Below are 6,778 nucleotides of genomic sequence, written 5' to 3'. Positions count from 1 at the left end.
GCAACATAAAACCATTTTGAAACCAGCTGAATAGTCTCATGTTAAAACAGCATGTTGATCTAAGCTTACATGAAAATGGTTTCTGCATATGTTAGTATACTTTCCTTTGTTGCAAATCGCAGTCAATTCACATGCAAAAACATCAAATAACATAAAATCTATTGTGAGAGCAGTTTTAATATATGAATATTTTATACTGAGGCATTTAAAAAGCTAATAAACAAATTTAACAATTCAGCCTGTCAGTTATGTACTTTTTATCCTGCTGCTCTGAATGAAAAGTGAAATTGGAATTGAATTGCTGAATTTTAGAGCCTTCTGCACAGAAATATTAAAGGACACATCAAAGAACAAAAGAAAAATGAAAATCAAACTGCCAATATATTTCGAGGTAAGCAGAGTATCACTGAATAATTTTAAATCATTTCAATAATTATATACTTATTTTTTACAATCCATTTGTCTGGTTGGCAATAGTGAATGTATTCCTCTACAATTAGGCAAAACAAATGCTCCATTTAATCATGAAATTGTCCTATTAACAATACATGACATGCCTTCATTAGTTCCAGTCAAACATGTCTCTGTAGTTTGTCAAAGCATTAATAAATATTTCTCCTTTTAGATGGATTGTTGTCTATTATGCAAATGTTTCTTGATAGTTTTCCAGATATGTTGCCAACAAGATAAAAAATACTGAAGATGTATTGTATAAAATGTTTCATTGAGGATCCCAGACTAAAGCAGAATGTTTATAAGTATGACATTCTAAGTAAGATTAATTTAGTGTAGAGTTACAGCGTGGTAACAGACCCTTCAACACAGCAAGTCTGCGCTAACCAGCGATCTCTCGTACACTGCCAGAGTGAGCAACACCGGAAATTGGAGGAACAGCACCTCATATTCCGCCTGGGTAGGCTGCGTCCGGGGGGCATGAACATTGAATTCTCCCAATTTTGCTAGCCCTTGCTGTCTCCTCCCCTTCCTTAACCCTCGAGCTGTCTCCTCCCATCCCCCCGCACTTGGGCTCCTCCTCCTCCCTTTTTCCTTCCTTCTCCCCCCCCACCCCCTATCAGTCTGAAGAAGGGTTTCGGCCCAAAACGTCACCTATTTCCTTCGCTCCATAGATGCTGCTGCACCCGCTGAGTTTCTCCAGCATTTTTGTGTACCTTCGATTTTCCAGCATCTGCAGTTCCTTCTTGAACACATCTCTCGTACACTAACCAGTTCAGCCTATGCACCAGGGACAATTTACAGAGGCCAATTAACCTATAAACCTGCACATCTTTGGGATGTGGTAGGAAACTGGAGGAAATCCATGTGGTCACAGGGAGAACATACAAAGTCCATTCAGACAGCACCTGAGGACAGGATCGAACCTGGGTTTTTGGCACTATAAGGCAACAACTCTACAGCTGTGCCACTGTGTCACCCTGTAATTCTGATGGAATGTTGCTCCAGAAAAATAAATGAAGCATGTTGCTTACAACTTGTCAACCTGGCTCTATGTACTGTCAGAAAGATATGCTAACAAACAGTGTAATGGCAATTTCTAATTTTTTTGTTGTCCAACCTTCCGTTGCCATTACTAGACGGGTAAGTAGGAGTAATCTTACGCAGACGAAAAAGACAAAACGGATCTCCCAGTTGTTACTTTGAGTTTACTTGATTCTTTATTGCAGTAGTTGTACAGACAAAAAGATGAACATACCAGATCCTCTTTATTCTTATACAAATTGTAGCTTTCCGTTCTTACTATCTGGTGAGAACTGTGTTCTCTCCAACTCACGTGTCTGGTCTGAACTGGCTCCTCCCTGTCCAACTCTGATATATGTAATGCCCATCTATGTATCAAATACCCGCCCCCAAGCATTCAAAATAATACTGCTGGAAGTATCGAGGCAAAATAATATAATATGGCAACAATAACTAGCCTAAGCATGAATGGCTCCCACACACCGGCCCCTAATTGTTCTATGTACATAACAAAACAATTACCAATAAACATTAAAAGGAGCTACAAAAGCTTTACATACAGGTATTATCAAAAACAAAAGTATGTAATATGTGTTAGAATTTAATCTGCTTTGGTGATTCTTCAATCTTCTTCTCTTCCTTCTTCTTTGGCTTTTTTGGCTTCTTCTTTGGCTTCTTGGAGCAGACACACCTTAGTTATCGGTCTTACCAAGATGTTGCTCTTAGTCTGAAGTTGTACTGTACGCACAAGACCTTGTGCATCTGGTATGATCTCCAATATTCAGCCCATTAGCGAGGAGCCTCGTGGTGCAGTGGAATCAACCACCAAAACAGTGTCACCTGGAACAAAACTTCTCCTTACCCTTGACCATCTGTTACTATTTAAGAAGCAGTTTGCTGTTAGTGCTCTAGAAGCTTCATCTGCAGGATTTTCCTTTGTGCCAACATAAGTCCATTGTGATACATCAGTAGCATCCCTTACAAAGGAGATCCTGTTTGCTACAAATGTTTGGAAGCATTTGGTTTCATTGCTAATGTACTTAAGCACTATTGCATTATCAGTCCAGAAGATGGATTGGTCCAGTTGAAGCATTATGTCAACTCTGACAGCTAGGACTGCTGCTTTAAGCTCCATTCCAGGAATCGTCATTTTCTTTAATGGTGCCACTCTGGATTTTCCCATTATGAATGCAACATGCACTTCCTTGCTATCATCTCCATTCTTAGATATGAAACAGTACCATAGCCACTTTCGCATGCATCTGAAAAGTGGTGCAGCTGCGCATATCTGATTTGACCAAAGTTTGCAGGCTTCATGCACTGGTCCACTTTAAATTCCTACATCTTGTTGAGATCTGCTAACCATCCTGTCCATCGCTGAGAGAAGGTTTGCGTTATGTTCTCATCCCATCCAAGTTTTTCCTTACAGAGCTCCTGCATAATCAGTTTGGCTGGCAGAGTAAATGGTGCTAGAAATCCTAAAGGATCGTATATAGAGCCAACCACGGATAAGATGCTCCATCTTGTTTATGGTCGTTCCTGTACCGTGATTCTGAACTTGAACACATCTGTTTCAACGTACCAGTGCAATCCCAGTGCCCTTTCCATAGGAAGATTTTCTTTGTCCAAGTCCAACTTCCTGGTCTCCTTGGCTCTGTTTTCTTGTGGAATGGTTGCCAATACAGCACAGCTGTTGTTGATCCACTTTGACAGCATGAATCCTCCCATTTGGCAGAGGGAAGCCAGTTCACTTGCCATCCGAACTGCTTCCTGTACCGAAGGCATGGATTTTAAACAGTCATCTACATAGAAGTTGTTCTTTACAGTGTTTGTCACCTCTGCTGGAGGGGTCAAGGAAAGAGCGTTCACGTTGCTGCCCTGTTTCCACCAATCTTTACACCACCATGCACAAGAAGCACAAGAGGCGCAAGACAGACACCATTGTATGCAGATGCTGAGAATTGTGTTCATCTCTGGCTGAACAACTTCTAATCTTGTGTGTGGACTCGACAAGAAGATGACCCCTGCTGGAAAGTGAGCTTTGTTATCCTCAGCAGTCTTCCTTAATGCAAAGTTGGCACAACTTGGTGAAGACACCGCTCCAAAAAGATGTACCTTCATCCGATATTCAACAAGAACTTACTGCACATCACCCTTGGGCCACCACAGGAATCGCAGATAGTCAATATGCGTTTCTGATACCTTGACCTGATGAAACATTGCTTTGATATCAGCAATCAAAGCAACCGGTTCTTGTCTGAATCTGATGAGAATTCCAAAGAGTGAATTGGTAAGGTCTGGACCCTGCAGCAGTTGGCAGTTAAGTGATACTCCTTTGAAGACATATAAAATTATAAAAGGACTGGACAAGCTAGATGCAGGAAAAATGTTCCCAATGTTGGGCAAGTCCAGAACCAGGGGCCACAGTCTTAGAATAAAGGGGAGGTCATTTAAGACTGAGGTGAGAAAAAACTTTTTCACCCAGAGAGTAGTGAATTTATGGAATTCCCTGCCACAGAGGGCAGTGGAGGCCAAGTCACTGGATGGATTTAAGAGAGAGTTCGATAGAGCTCTAGGGGCTAGTGGAGTCAAGGGATATGGGGAGAAGGCAGGTACGGGTTATTGATAGGGGACGATCAGCCATGATCACAATGAATGGCGGTGCTGGCTCGAAGGGCCGAATGGCCTCCTCCTGCACCTATTTTCTATGTTTCTATTTTTCTATGTAGGACTGCCCCGCAGTCAAAGACCACTCTCAAGGTTCCTTTCTTAGAGTAATACACCCCATGGTGAGGGATGTACCAGAGTTCTCCATCACTCCGATTCAGCTGGTCCACTGGTACCATTTCAACATAACCATTATCAAACATTTCTGTTATGAAAGATGTATATTCATTATGAAATTTCTTATTCTTGCCAAACCAGCATTTCAGGCTCTGGATACGCTGCTCTGCAATGCAATGATTATTTGGCAAACTGACACTTTCTTGTTTGACAGGTAAGTCTAGACAATAGTATCCATCAATCATCTTTGCTGAGCGATTCATAATATCCAAGAACTTTACCTCTTCTCTGGACATTTCCTCTGTTTCCTTGCTGGTTCTTTCACTGAAGTCTTGATTGTATAGCTTGACCAGTGGCTATTCGATTAATACTCCAGACCACACCTGGAGTATTGCGTACAGTTTTGGTCTCCTAATCTGAGAAAGGACATTCTTGCCATTAAGGGAGTACAGAGAAGGTTCACCAGACTGATTCCTGAGATGTCAGGACTTTCATATGACGAAAGACTGGATAGACTCGGCTTGTACTCGCTAGAATTTAGAAGATTGAGGGGGGATCTTATAGAAACTTACAAAATTCTTAAGGGGTTGGACAGGCTAGATGCAGGAAGATTGTTCCCGATGTTGGGGAAGTCCAGAACAAGGGGTCATAGTTTAAGGATAAAGGGGAAATATTTTTGGACTGAGATGAGAAAAACATTTTTTTTCAGAGATTGGTGAATCTCTGGAATTCTCTGCCACATAAGATAGTTGAGGCCAGTTCATTGGCTATATTTAAGAGGGAGTTAGATGTGGCCCTTGTGGCTAAAGGGATCAGGGGGTATGGAGAGAAAGCAGGTACAGGATACTGAGTTGGATGATCAGCCATGATCATATTGAATGGCGGTGCAGGCTCGAAGGGCCTAATGGCCTACTCCTGCACCTATTTTCTATGTTTCTATGTTTCTATGTAAGGTAGAAGAGAGGTTTTGTTGGACCAGAAGAGTAGTAATCTCATTCTGCTTCTTCATTGAGTTCCAGATTTCACGTAGGTTTCCATCATTCCGTTCGGGGGGAGTAGTGCTCAGATGCCCCTGCACACCATTAATAATAATAATAATGGATGGGATTTATATAGCGCCTTTCTAATACTCAAGGCGCTTTACATCGCATTATTCATTCACTCCTCAGTCACACTCGGTGGTGGTAAGCTACTTCTGTAGCCACAGCTGCCCTGGGGCAGACTGACGGAAGCGTGGCTGCCAATCTGCGCCTACAGCCCCTCCGACCACCACCAATCACTCACACACATTCACACACAGGCAAAGGTGGGTGAAGTGTCTTGCCCAAGGACACAACGACAGTATGCACTCCAAGCGGGATTCGAACCGGCTACCTGCCGGTTGCCAGCCGAACACTTAGCCCATTGCACCATCTGTCGTCACCATTGCTCATATGAGTCTGTACACTTTGTCTCTGAAGAGTGTTGAGTTAGATGGGTCATAACATGAGCTCTAACAGGTGATCCATGAGCTGTTTGTTTTGGTCTAACAACCTGTTACACCTTATCAGGCAAGTGTTCATCTGCCTGTAGATCTAATTTAGTTGATGTTTCCCTTAGAGCAACTCTTTCTCTCACATAAGAGCTACTCCCATGAGATACTCTAGAGCTGCTTTTTGACTCCTTGGCATTAAGTACATTAAACCTTGCATCGGTTGTTGCCAGCTCAGTCTCTAGTACCAACTATTTCATCTCTCTTTTGAAATGTTCCTCTTGTGCCTCCTTAAGCTTTACATTGGCTGCTGCCAGCACAGTCTCTCTTTTCAATGGCTCATTTTGTGCCTCAAGCTTGTGCCATTTTCTCATGGTGGCAGCCCGTTCCAAGAGAACAGCCCTATCTGCCTGAACTTCAACACGAGCAGAGACCTATGAAGATGCACATGATGCAGAACCAGATTTGTGGCTTGATTTTCGGTTTGAAGCATTTGAAATCAGGTCCAATTTCTTCTGATTCAACAACACTTTGTTGTATGGCACTTTTCAACTACAGAGTATGTAGTTTGCTGTTCAACTTCAGATAACCACCTATCTACATATTGTTTAAAACCATTAAGATATTCCATTCTTTCTTGAAACCACTGATTTTGCCTTTCAAGCTCCCTTTCAGGCAGTGGTACTTTCACCAATGACGCATGGGTTTTTCTGACTTCATTGCACAGCTTGATGAATTGAACCAGGTTAGATTGCACTTCATTCACATTCTCATCTGATTTCATGAGCTCCTTCAGCTTTTCAATTAATTTGTTAGCTTGTTTACATATCGTGTTTCTGGACTTCTGCCACCTTTCCATGAGCAATTCCCGGCCTTTGTCGGTGTGTTTCATGATTCTTCTTTCTTTTCCAGAATCTTGTTCCACATCACCCTCTTGTGGCTGAGCTTTAGAGATCCTGGCTCACTATCCCTTTAAGACGTATAGACATAGAGTCGTATGCCTGCGGTTGGAATTTAAAACAACTGACTGGTATTTCAAAACAAAAG

Source organism: Amblyraja radiata, chromosome 22 (genome assembly GCF_010909765.2).
Source record: "Amblyraja radiata isolate CabotCenter1 chromosome 22, sAmbRad1.1.pri, whole genome shotgun sequence".
Taxonomy (NCBI): Eukaryota; Metazoa; Chordata; class Chondrichthyes; order Rajiformes; family Rajidae; genus Amblyraja; species Amblyraja radiata.
The sequence above is the reverse complement of the archived record's forward strand: the minus strand, read 5'-3'. Positions refer to the sequence as shown.